The sequence below is a fragment of the Ranitomeya variabilis genome, chromosome 7 (assembly GCF_051348905.1).
Source record: "Ranitomeya variabilis isolate aRanVar5 chromosome 7, aRanVar5.hap1, whole genome shotgun sequence".
Lineage (NCBI taxonomy): Eukaryota > Metazoa > Chordata > Amphibia > Anura > Dendrobatidae > Ranitomeya > Ranitomeya variabilis.
In genome coordinates, this window is record NC_135238.1 from 41338291 (window position 1) to 41351264 (window position 12974).

The window sequence follows — 12974 nt, forward strand, 5'->3', positions numbered from 1 at the left end:
GGGATAAAAAACGTAGGCATGCTACCCGGCCACTTCTAGTTGTGCGGCAGGTTTAGTTCATGGTCAGTATAGTTTCCATCTTCCAAGAGCTAGTTCTCATATATGCTGGGCTATGTTCTCTCGCCATTGAGAATCATGACAGTTTGACCGGCCCAAAAAAGGGTTAAATTACTGGCTGAGAAAGGAGAGAAAAAAGAAGTCTGCTACAATTTATTTTTTTTTTTTTTTCCTGTAGTTCTGAGTGTGCTCTTAATTGAATCACTTGCTAGTTTGCCTATGCTGCAGCCTTCCTCTCTTTCTCTCCTTCTAATCTTTGAATGGCTCTGTGTTCACCTGTTTCAAATGGATCTTCAGAGTGTAGCTACAGGTTTGAATAATCTCGCCACAAAGGTACAAAATTTGCAAGATTTTGTTGTTCATGCACCTATGTCTGAGCCTAGAATTCCTTTGCCTGAATTCTTCTCGGGGAATAGATCTCACTTTCAAAATTTTAAAAATAATTGCAAATTGTTTTTGTCCCTGAAGTCTCGCTCTGCCGGAGACCCTGCACAGCAGGTCAGGATTGTAATTTCCTTGCTCCGGGGCGACCCTCAGGACTGGGCTTTTGCATTGGCACCAGGGGATCCTGCGTTGCTCAATGTGGATGCGTTTTTTCTGGCCTTGGGGTTGCTTTATGAGGAACCTCATTTAGAGCTTCAGGCGGAAAAGGCCTTGATGTCCTTGTCTCAGGGGCAAGATGAAGCTGAAATATACTGCCAAAAATTCCGCAAATGGTCTGTGCTTACTCAGTGGAATGAGTGCGCCCTGGCGGCGATTTTCAGAGAAGGTCTCTCTGATGCCATTAAGGATGTTATGGTGGGGTTCCCTGTGCCTGCGAGTCTGAATGAGTCCATGACGATGGCTATTCAGATCGATAGGCGTCTGCGGGAGCGCAAACCTGTGCACCATTTGGCGGTGTCTACTGAGAAAACGCCAGAAAATATGCAATGTGATAGAATTCTGTCCAGAAGCGAGCGGCAGAATTTTAGACGAAAAAATGGGTTGTGCTTCTATTGTGGTGATTCAACTCATGTTATATCAGCATGCTTTAAGCGTACTAAGAAGCCTGACAAGTCTGTTTCAATTAGCACTTTACAGTCTAAGTTTATTCTATCTGTGACCCTGATTTGTTCTTTGTCATCTATTACCGCGGACGCCTATGTCGACTCTGGCGCTGCTTTGAGTCTTATGGATTGGTCCTTTGCCAAACGCTGTGGGTATGATTTGGAGCCATTGGAGGCTCCGATACCTCTGAAAGGGATTGACTCCACCCCATTGGCTAGTAATAAACCACAATACTGGACACAAGTGACTATGCGTGTTAATCCGGATCACCAGGAGGTTATTCGCTTTCTGGTGCTGTATAATCTACATGATGTTTTGGTGCTGGGATTGCCATGGCTGCAATCTCATAACCCAGTCCTCGACTGGAGAGCTATGTCTGTGTTAAGCTGGGGATGTAAAGGAACTCATGGGGACGTACCTTTGGTTTCCATTTCATCATCTATTCCCTCTGAGATTCCTGAATTCTTGTCTGACTTTCGTGACGTTTTTGAAGAACCCAAGGTTGGTTCACTACCTCCGCACCGGGAGTGCGATTGTGCCATAGACTTGATTCCGGGTAGTAAATACCCTAAGGGTCGTTTATTTAATCTGTCTGTGCCTGAACACGCGGCTATGCGAGAATATATAAAGGAGTCCTTGGAAAAGGGACATATTCATCCTTCGTCATCTCCCTTAGGAGCCGGTTTTTTCTTTGTGTCTAAGAAAGACGGCTCTTTGAGGCCGTGTATTGATTATCGTCTTTTGAATAAAATCACGGTTAAATATCAATATCCGTTACCACTGCTTACTGATTTGTTTGCTCGTATAAAGGGGGCCAAGTGGTTCTCTAAGATTGATCTCCGTGGGGCGTATAATTTGGTGCGAATCAAGCAGGGGGATGAGTGGAAAACCGCATTTAATACGCCCGAGGGCCATTTTGAGTATTTGGTGATGCCTTTTGGTCTTTCTAATGCCCCTTCAGTCTTCCAGTCCTTTATGCATGACATTTTCCGCGATTATTTGGATAAATTTATGATTGTGTATCTGGATGATATTCTGATTTTTTCGGATGACTGGGACTCTCATGTCCAGCAGGTCAGGAGGGTTTTTCAGGTTTTGCGGTCTAATTCCTTGTGTGTGAAGGGTTCTAAGTGTGTTTTTGGGGTTCAAAAGATTTCCTTCTTGGGATACATTTTTTCCCCCTCTTCCATCGAGATGGATCCTGTCAAGGTTCAGGCTATTGGTGATTGGACGCAACCCTCTTCTCTTAAGAGTCTTCAGAAATTTTTGGGCTTTGCTAACTTTTATCGTCGATTTATTGCTGTTTTTTCTGATGTTGTAAAACCATTGACTGATTTGACTAAGAAGGGTGCTGATGTTGCTGATTGGTCCCCTGATGCTGTGGAGGCCTTTCGGGAGCTCAAGCGCCGCTTTTCTTCCGCCCCAGTGTTGCATCAGCCTGATGTTGCTCTTCCTTTTCAGGTTGAGGTCGACGCTTCTGAAATCGGAGCTGGGGCGGTGTTGTCGCAGAGAAGTTCCGACTGCTCCGTGATGAGACCTTGTGCCTTTTTTTCCCGTAAATTTTCGCCCGCCGAGCGGAATTATGATATTGGGAATCGGGAGCTTTTGGCCATGAAGTGGGCTTTTGAGGAGTGGCGTCACTGGCTTGAGGGGGCCAGACATCAGGTGGTGGTATTGACTGACCACAAAAATTTAATTTACCTTGAGTCTGCCAGGCGCCTGAATCCTAGACAGGCGCGCTGGTCGTTGTTTTTCTCTCGGTTTAATTTTGTGGTGTCTTACCTACCGGGTTCTAAGAATGTTAAGGCGGATGCCCTTTCTAGGAGTTTTGAGCCTGACTCCCCTGGTAATTCTGAGCCCACAGGTATCCTTAAAGATGGAGTGATATTGTCTGCCGTTTCTCCAGACCTGCGGCGGGCCTTGCAGGAGTTTCAGGCGGATAGACCTGATCGTTGCCCACCTGGTAGACTGTTTGTTCCTGATGATTGGACCAGTAGAGTCATCTCTGAGGTTCATTCTTCTGCGTTGGCAGGTCATCCTGGAATCTTTGGTACCAGGGATTTGGTGGCAAGGTCCTTCTGGTGGCCTTCCCTGTCACGAGATGTGCGAGGCTTTGTGCAGTCTTGTGACGTTTGTGCTCGGGCCAAGCCTTGTTGTTCTCGGGCTAGTGGATTGTTGTTACCCTTGCCTATCCCGAAGAGGCCTTGGACGCACATCTCGATGGATTTTATTTCGGATCTGCCTGTTTCTCAGAAGATGTCTGTCATCTGGGTGGTGTGTGACCGTTTCTCTAAGATGGTCCATCTGGTTCCCTTGCCTAAGTTGCCTTCTTCTTCCGAGTTGGTTCCTCTGTTTTTTCAAAATGTTGTTCGTTTGCATGGTATTCCGGAGAATATCGTTTCTGACAGAGGGACCCAATTCGTGTCTAGATTTTGGCGGGCATTCTGTGCTAGGATGGGCATAGATTTGTCTTTTTCGTCTGCTTTCCATCCTCAGACTAATGGCCAGACCGAGCGGACTAATCAGACCTTGGAGACATATTTGAGGTGTTTTGTGTCTGCGGATCAGGATGATTGGGTTGCTTTTTTGCCTTTGGCGGAGTTCGCCCTCAATAATCGGGCCAGCTCTGCCACCTTGGTGTCCCCGTTTTTCTGTAATTCGGGGTTTCATCCTCGATTTTCCTCCGGTCAAGTGGAATCTTCGGATTGTCCTGGAGTGGATGCTGTGGTGGAGAGGTTGCATCAGATTTGGGGGCAGGTGGTGGACAATTTGAAGTTGTCCCAGGAGAAGACTCAGCTTTTTGCCAACCGCCGTCGTTGTGTTGGTCCTCGGCTTTGTGTTGGGGACTTGGTGTGGTTGTCTTCTCGTTTTGTCCCTATGAGGGTTTCTTCTCCTAAGTTTAAGCCTCGGTTCATCGGCCCGTACAAGATATTGGAGATTCTTAACCCTGTGTCCTTCCGTTTGGACCTCCCTGCATCCTTTTCGATTCATAATGTTTTTCATCGGTCATTGTTGCGCAGGTATGAGGTACCGGCTGTGCCTTCCGTTGAGCCTCCTGCTCCGGTGTTGGTTGAGGGTGAGTTGGAGTACGTTGTGGAAAAGATCTTAGACTCTCGTGTTTCCAGACGGAAACTCCAGTATCTGGTCAAATGGAAGGGATACGGTCAGGAGGATAATTCTTGGGTCACTGCCTCTGATGTTCATGCCTCCGATCTTGTCCGTGCCTTTCATAGGGCTCATCCTGATCGCCCTGGTGGTTCTGGTGAGGGTTCGGTGCCCCCTCCTTGAGGGGGGGGTACTGTTGTGAAATTGGATTCTGGGCTCCCCCGGTGGCCACTTGTGGAATTGTACTTGTGTGCATCATCCCCTCTGTTCACCTGCTCCTATCAGGATGTGGGAGTCGCTATATAACCTTGCTCCTCTGTCAGTTTCATGCCGGTCAACAATGTAATCAGAAGCCTTCTGTGCATGTTCCTGCTACTAGACAACTCCTAGCTAAGTTGGACTTTTGTCCTTGTGTGTTTTTGCATTTTGTTCCTGTTCACAGCTGCTGTTTCGTTACTGTGTCTGGAAAGCTCTTGTGAGCGGAAATTGCCACTCTGGTGTTATGAGTTAATGCTAGAGTCTTAAAGTAATTTCTGGATGGTGTTTTGATAGGGTTTTCTGCTGACCATGAAAGTGCCCTTTCTGTCTTCATGCTATCTAGTAAGCGGACCTCGATTTTGCTAAACCTATTTTCATACTACGTTTGTCATTTCATCTAAAATCACCGCCAATATATGTGGGGGCCTCTGTCTGCCTTTTGGGAAAATTTCTCTAGAGGTGAGCCAGGACTGTCTTTTCCTCTGCTAGGATTAGGTAGTTCTCCGGCTGGCGCTGGGCATCTAGGGATAAAAAACGTAGGCATGCTACCCGGCCACTTCTAGTTGTGCGGCAGGTTTAGTTCATGGTCAGTATAGTTTCCATCTTCCAAGAGCTAGTTCTCATATATGCTGGGCTATGTTCTCTCGCCATTGAGAATCATGACACAGAAAATAGAAAGATGACTTATACGGTCAGCAAAAAACCCTACAAAATATCCACGCTGAATATCCAAGAACCCCCGCACCGACTAACGGTGTGGGGGAGGATAACAGCCCCCCTTGAGCTTCCAGCAAAATCAGGAATCACATTTTAAACAAAGCTGGAACAAAATAAGGGAAATTCAAATGCACAAAAATAAGAAAGCAGGACTTAGCTTATCTTGCAAAAACAGGAGACCAGGAGACAGGAGAAAACAGACAAGGTCTGATAACAACGAATCCAGGCACAATACAGAGTATCCAGGAAGTTTATATAGGCACACCCAGACCAAACGAAGCAGGTGAGTGCCAACCAGGGGAAAGACACTCAAAGTGCCATACCGCTAATGACCACAAGAGGGAGCCAAGAACTATAGTTCACAACACCATCCTGGATGAGCTGCACTACCTGAGCCACTTGTGTGGGTTGTAGAGTCCGTCTCATGCTACCACGAGTATGAAAGCACAACCAACATTCAAAAGTGACCAAAACATCAGCCAGAAAGCATTGGTACTGAGATGTGGACTGTGTTCCCCACCTGCAGATTCACTCCTTTATTGAGGGTGTCTTGATAATTGCCAATAATTTCCATCTGTTGTCTAGTCCATTTGCAGAACAGCATGTGAAATTCATTGTCAATCAGTGTTGCTTCCTTTGTCTCCAAAAATACTGGGGCATCCTTAAAAGTGATCCACTGTTCTCTAAGTGTCTTGGAGAATATCGTTCAATGACGGCTAGAAAAAGTAAAAATCTAAAGGATCTACTAGTGTCGAGCCACTATGTACCTAAGCTGACTAAATTTAACTTTGGATCTGGAGGACCACCTAGGGGCTGTTTTCCCTGTGGCAATTGTATCTCATGTCCGAACATCTCTCGTGTGACCACTTTTGACTCAGTAGATGGGAAAAGGACTTTTTCCATAAACCATCACATAACCTGCAATACAACACAGGTGATTTATTACGCTGTATGCAGTTGTCCTAAAACATATATAGGACTCACATCTCGTCGTCTGGGCACACGCACGCGCGAACATGTGCGTGATATAGTGGCTGCGAGAGATGAAACGGATGTGACGAAACTAAAGACCATACCACAGCATTATAAACAACACCACAACTGTGACCCCAAGTCCTTTATGGCACGGGGAATTGACCACATACAGTGTGGTATTAGGGGAGGTGATGTGAGGCGCATTCTAGCCCAAAGAGAATGTCGTTGGATCAGCACAGTGGGTAGTATGACACCTATGGGTCTTAATGAAACTCACGGATTTTCCTCCTTTCTGTGAAATAGTTGCCTGAGGAGTCTGGTTTCTGTTTTATTTTCTGCTCTTCCTACATTGCCCATCAGTTTTAATTTGGTATCTCTTTTTAATCATTTTTAGTGCGTTATACTCACCATTATACTTATATGGCTTTTGACATTGGGGACATCCGGGTGAAATGACCTGCACGATCAAGATTCCTGGAATATCATGATGAAAAAATGAAAAGATAAAGACTATAAATGGCAATTTTGTAAAATATAACATATATCCATCTAACAATATGAAAAATTACTTTATATATCTGACCATTTATGTAGTATGCATGTTTTCAGGATGATTAATATCTTTACATCGGCAAGTAATGATATACATATACTATGGTTCCCATAAACACCTAATGTCAATAGAATCCATTGTTTTTGGTGTTTGTATATTTTAATGTTTTGGATATTATATATATTTTTTGCTTGTTTTTTAGTGTTTAATTGATGTCTATGCGTAATAATTATAATTAATATTGTACATGGGATATGATAGTGTTTATCCGGTAAATTTGTCACTTGATTAATTAAATCATTCACTATAACATTCACTTTTTTCTCAGTTATTATTCACTTCTATTCAATAGCAGCTGACCTTTGTGCCAAACTGCTTATGGGCGCCTGTATAATTTTTTTCACTTTCACAATTTTATTCAATCAAGGGTTCACCTAATACTAATTTATCTATATGGATACAGCAATTAGACATTGAGAGGAATTCTTTCTCTCGGGCACTACACATATATTTCTATATTGTTCTGCTATTGAGAGTACACGTTCACTTTACCTGGCACATTACGCACTTTCGGCACTGTCACTTTATTAATGCACGCTGGACTGCAGAACCAGCTGCGTTTCTCCTTCTCCTTGGCAACGTTTCTTGGTCGCGTGGTGTGGGCGTGGCGCCAGCCCGCTCACGTGACTGGGACCGGTCTGGGATTGAGGCTTGTAACGCAGCATGGGGACGGACCGGCGATCCACGCATGCGCACTAACATTCTTGTCACGTTATCACATGATCGGATGTAAAGACTATTTAAACCGAATTGAGATCCCTATTAACCACGCCCCCTGAGGAAGCGAGAGAGACTGCACGCGAAACGCGCGTTGGGGTACGGAATCCAGGACCTCTACAGGACGTTCTGACACATATTGGTAATTCAACTTAACTTAACCTTATTTGCGCCAACTGTTATATCTTTGTCGGCTTTTTGGGGACATGTGGTGACTCTCAGCACATTAGAGCATATGATTTGGATTTAATCCATGTCTGCAAATAGCCAAACCCATTTTGTGTGTGTACACATTATTTAAACAATTGAATTTATTCACTCTTGTCCTGTTTGAGTATCTGGATTCCTTTGATGTATATATGGATATAGTCGCTAAATACTCTTATGATTAAGTATTTATTATGATATGGTACATTAATGTTTATATGACTGATTTTTGTCAATAAAAAGAAGTTTTTGTGTAAACCTATTGGCCAGTTTTGACTCTCTATTCTCCCTTTATGCTATTATCTGTAATAAGAGTCGCCATTTAATGTGATATTTCTAACTGACGCCTTTTTTGCCAGTGCTGCTTCCTATGTGGACAGTTTGCTTTCACAGAAGTTTGATTTACTTGGAGTTATAGTCTGTTGTTTAAGTGTTCCCATTATTTTTTTGAGCAGTGTATATATGTGATGGGGAGACCATATTTTGTATAAGCTTGAGAAAGAGCTGAAAGGTTGAAACGTTGCTTTGTTATATGCATGGAGCAATAAAGATATTTTTTCCATATTTTCTACCACTGGTGAGTGCTGTTCATCAATTTTTCGTTTAGCATTGTGTTTATTATTTCTGTTCTGTGACATCACGGTGTATGATATCCTTGTGCTGTGACATCACTGTGTTTATTATCCATGTATTGTAACATCACTGTGTTTATTATCCCCGTACTGTGACAATACTGTGTGTATTATTCATGTGCTGTGACAAGACTGTGTTTATTAGCCTGTACTATTATATCACTGTGTTTATTTTCTCTGTACGGTGACATCAGTGTTTATTATCCCTGTACTATTACATCACTATGTTTATTATCCTTGTACTGTGCCAGTCAGGAGAACCAGAGGATATGCAGTATGATGCTTCCTACAGTGTCCCCCACACAGTATGATGCCCCCAGTATCCTCACTCCCAAGCAAGTATCCCAACTGCCTGTGTGCGCTTCTCCTCCGCTACTCATATGGTGTCATGGCTGCACTCCGGGACTCAATCCGGTGATCTCTGGATCTGGGTCAGTATACCTCTCTGTTTGACCAAAGCCTGTGTTGTCTCTGTCCAACTGTTAATAATGCTCTTGTCTTTGCTTTGCTGTGTTGCTTCTACGCAGGTGTTTTCACTTCGTCTTTTTGGTTGTCCTATCACTTCTTGGGAGGAGATGTGTATACTCTCCTGGCACATGCAGTCATTGCTGGCTATATTTTCGAATTTACATGGAAGTTTGGAATCCCAGCTCCCCAGTCAAGGATTGTCTTGCTGAGGTTTTCTCTATTGCTTCTCCTATGATTTGTTTGCATATTCCCCTTCTCAGCAATTTTCCCATTTTATTTTATTCAGGATCTGGGAATTTTCACGTATTCCTAAAATCTTTTTGGGTTCCTTTCGTCTATCATGTGAACATGTGAACATCTGGTCTCTGCTGCCCATCACATGATCTGAGAATGTCTTGGCATCTGAAGGTCCTTGTAGATCCATCAATCTCTACCCAGCCTGAACAGTGGAGCAGGGATCTGTCGGCTCCCTGTTCCACCATCCATTATAATCAACTGTATCTGTGTCCCAAAGACACTGATACAATAAAAGTTGGGACATCCCTCAGACCTCCTGGGACTACTCCCCAAAATTGGGAAAAGTCCTGCTGGATCTGGGATTGCTGGTAGATATACATGCAAGTATAGAATTAGAGAAAATGGAGGTGTCTAAGAGGGACCTAGCTGAATTTTCAATTTTGAGTTTAGTACTCTGCAATATACCTTCCGATTCTTTTTTGATGTAGCAGATTCTTTAATAGTTATGCAGTGATAACTTTGCAATATTGTCATTGATCGTCTTGATCTGATAATCTAAAAACATGGTGAGCCCACCGTCTACTTGCCAGCAATCAATGGGATGGAAGAATCCATTGTCACTTTCCAATTTCTGGTATAAACCCTAAGTAGCTTTATAGACCATATTTTGCATTCTAAGAATTGACTGAGTACAGCGACGAAGGTCTATAACCTTTTCTGCCACCTCGGGGTGTATTTGTTTTACAGAGGTCTGCATGCTGTAAAAGAGAATCTTAGCCTGAGGCTGTAATATTAGAAGCACTTGGTAACTTTGTCTTGTTGGAGATAGTTAAAGTGATAAGCTTTCCAGATGCTTTTGTTGCAGAATTTTTTTTTCTAAAGATGCTGTAGCTGTTAGGGCTCGTTCAGATGTTCCTCATAATTGGTCCGATGTGGGTTCTCAATCCCCGGACTGGCCGCACATCTCCTAGTCCTGACACAAGTGTGACCTCTCAATTTATTTCCTTGAAGCTCTCCCTCTCGGGTCAGAAGATGTTCGGCCAGTCCGTGCATTGCGATACGACATCAGGCTGATTATCACTGACATCTGAAAGAGCCCTTCAAGAGGTTATCCGAGACGAACACATGGATGACCTGTCCTCAATATAAAAAGAGGGTCAGACACCCGAGACCCCACAATCAGCTGTTATCTCTCCTATTGTCTTTAACAGGAGCTGATCTGCAGTTTTCGTCAACAGCCAATATTAGTTCTTTACTTCCAGCTGACCATCACTGGAGCTAAGAACATCTGATCAGTGAGAGAGTTGGGTGTCGGACCCCCACTGTTCTAACACTGATAGGCTTACTAATGAATAGGTCATCAAGGGCAGCAATGTTAAAAGCCCTGACATCCCCTGTATGTTATACATGTGATCAGCTCAGTGGTTAGCAGTGTGTGTTGGATCAGTGGTTAGCAATGCAGCCTTGCAGTGCTGGGGTCCTGGGTACAAATTCCACCAAGGCCATCATCTGCAGGAGTTTGTATGTTCTCCCTGGGTTTGCGTGGGTTTCCTCTGATAGGGAATCTAGATTGGAAGACCCAATGGGGACAGTGATGATCATGTCTGTAAGGCGCTGTGAAATTAATGGCGCTATATAAGCAAATCATAATAATAATCTGTATATATAAAAGTATTGCCATGTCGCAACTCAAAGACAACCTAGGACCTTATGTCCTTGATGAAAAATCCAGCCACATGCTGATAGTTTTCCCCATTCTTTCCTTGCTGTTGTATCCAACCACACTATTAAAAAAATAATACAAATCTGCCTTTAAGGGTTCGCTCACACAAGGGTATAACTTGGACGAGTTCTATGAAATGTGTTATTGGATAGCACTCGAACAAATATTATACTATGGGGCAGTGCAGCATGCTATGAGTGGCTCCATTCAAGTCAATGGCTGCGTGTAAAACATAGGACTGCACTCAGATGTCATCCGAGTGCAGTTCAATTTACGCAGACACAGACTATGGAGAAGATGGAGAAACTAAGCTCTCCATCTTCTCCGCGCCTGTGATACAATTCTCTCTTGCGACAATCATATAACAGTAACATATATGTATAATCAATCCGATTTTCTCGAATTTAGAAAATCAACGCTTGTGTGACCCCGGCCGAGTTATGAGATTGGAAAACTTGGTCAATAAACCTCACGTGCGGTGACATGTTGGAAAAAGACCCATGACTGTAATACAAAATGCCAAATATCAGAAGATATAAAGACAAAAATGATAAAATTGTCATTGTCGGGAACTTGTTGGGACAATCATGAACCAAAACCCTGATGGACCCAAGTCTAAGTTGACGAGGTCCTTTATTTGGACCCGATGTAGGATATAATGGATCACAAAGTATGGCTTCAGTATGCAATTTGCACAAAACTTTATTTCAACTTAAGGCAATAAATGTAAAATGAAGATCTAGGGTCCGATCTTGATGCTCCTCCCGACAGAAAGATATATCCCTAGCGTGCAAATGGCGCTCAATGCAGGAGGATCTTGATGCGGCTGTATATTGAGGTCGGCTCAAGATCTAGAGTTACAGACATTACTTATTTAAAGAAGACACTCCTCATCTGAAACACTGCTGCAATTAGATGAACTGAAATAAATATTGTTCTTCTCATTGTCTGCAAACCGGACCCAAGAAGGACACATCCTGCGTAATTTGTAACTATCCCGCACCCTCTTTCTTGAAGACTCTTTTCACTTCCTTAACAGCTAAGGTTTACGCACCAATGTATTCTCCTTTCTGATACAGTCGTAAGCAAAATTATTCATCCCCCATTGCAAATTCGATTAATTTACAAACTTTCCACTGTTTCTAAAAAATCAATGAAACAAGAACAATGGAAATCGCTCAACACAACTAATATAATAAGAGGTTTCTCCAAATTCAACACTAAATGCCACTTTTACTGACTACTGCAGTTTCAGAATTATTCACACTCTTCGTGATAAGTATCTTTAGTACTTAATAGAGCATCTTCGACTCTTATGACTTGTTGCAGACACGATGCATAGCCAGACACGGGCTTCGGTCAGCATTCCAGAGGAAGCTTAGCCCACTCCTCATGGGCTATGACCTCCAGCTCACTAATATTCTTGGGTTGTCAAGAGAGAGGTTTAAAAAGTTAAGAGAAAGTTAAGATCATTGCCTTTTACAAAAAAAATGATAAGGATACAAAAAATAAAAAAGACACGGAATGTTGGTAGAGATGCAGTTGGAAGCAGAGGCTCACTTTAATGTCGAACTTATGAACTGTCAGCCGATTGATGCTGCCCAAACCACGAGCAGCATGAATCAGAGCTTGACCGCACAATTGAAATGCTCTGGTATTTAAGAGAAAATATATCTTAAAGATCTGGCCAGGGACTCCTGCGCCGCAATCGGACAGTTATTTCCTACACCGCTTCAGATACTATCATCAACTGCAACCAGATTCCACACTAAATTCTGATGGTCTCCATGCATGAAATCCAGGATGTACACCTCTTCTTATCTAATAAAAAAAGAAAAGTTGCTCTCTTGTTCTAAAAACCATATAAATTAGCCACGGAAGTTTTGATATTCTGAAACAAAACTGGAACTTTTCTGTATGATGGATAAGTGGTATGTTTGGAGAAGTAAGAATAAAGTATATGCTGAAAAAGATCATCATGCCTGTGGTAAAGCTTGTTGGTGGTTTGGTGATGCCTACAGTGAAGCATGGTGGAGGCTGAGTCTTGCCTGTAGTGAAGCATGGTGGTGGTTAGGTAATGTCTATAGTCAAGCATTGCAATGGCTCGGTAATGCCTACAGTGAAGCATGGCAGTGACTTTGTAATGCCTATAGTGAAGCATGGCAGTGACTTGGTGATGCCCTGGGGCAGCTTCGTATCCTCTGACACTGGAAACCTG